The following is a 1,185-nucleotide window of genomic DNA, read 5'->3' as shown; positions in this document are numbered from 1 at the left end:
AACACGATTCTGGGTTCATGCTCGTTGGTATCTGTTTGCAGTAAAGCGCAGCCAATTGCAAGGACAAAGCGTCACAGACGACATGGTATGACCACGGAGGATTTACTTACAGTTGGAGGCCTCCAATCTCACCGCATCACAACAATTTCTCACATTTTTCTAAAGAGATTGATAAGAGACCGCGTCGTGTTGGTACTGTTTGCACTGCACTTCGCGGGTAGTTGGCCAGCCAAGCCACTTCCTCAAGTTCTTTTGGAATAAATTCACCGATCAATCTACAATAACTTCTACCCCAGAAGATGTTTTCACATAACATGCTTTTGTTAAAGTAAATTTTTTTGTTTGTTCGGCGCCAAAAAACACACTTATCTATTTAAGCAATTGTATTTCTTAAGCGCATACACTCGTGCACAGATCGCAAGAGTTATCGTGGCACTCCTAATCCAACGACCCGTAATCTGCACGACTATGGACCAATACGTCGTTATAATAATTTTGGACATAGACTCGCTGTGGACGGAACCGCGATGTCACACGACGGTTCCGCGTCGCTGATGCGTAGACTTGTTCTTTCATACAACCAGCCACTCCCGAGTATTCACTTGAGCAAATCCTCGCAGTGAAAGTGATGCGCTTCTCTCAGCAGGTGTTGAAAACAAATATCAACTGATCTTAGAACTGCACAACTGCATCCAAACAAGCTGTTTTACAGTACATCGTTTCTTAAATCGACTTTGCGCTGGAAGCAGCTACATTATGCTTATCATAAGCACATACAATTAGCCGCTTGCCGACACCCCTTCTGATAAAGTAGATCGGCGCCGACTGCAAAAGCTTACCGTTTCCACCAATCCGCTTTATAATTCACACGTTCGAAGCGTAAGCAACGTCACACATTTTGTTTGGTAAGGGCCATTGTCATGTGACCCAAAATATGGGTCTTCGTCAATCTCATTACGCACTGGGGTATCTGCGTCGTGGGTCTCATGTCACCATGTTGTGTTAATCCTCAACATAAGATTTTAAATGTTCATGAATCGTTGATGATACCTGTCGGCTCCTCACACTTAGATTAATCATGAAGATGTAAGCTCGTCCTTCATGCGTTAGTAGTTGTCAAATCTCGGTAACCTGATCGTCTTGCAATTTCTGGCACATACTCCCGATTGACGATCCTTCCAGCTC

This window comes from Plasmopara halstedii, assembly GCF_900000015.1.
Source record: "Plasmopara halstedii genome assembly, contig: Scaffold_816, whole genome shotgun sequence".
NCBI classification, from domain to species: domain Eukaryota; phylum Oomycota; class Peronosporomycetes; order Peronosporales; family Peronosporaceae; genus Plasmopara; species Plasmopara halstedii.
This window is presented reverse-complemented; position numbering follows the sequence as displayed.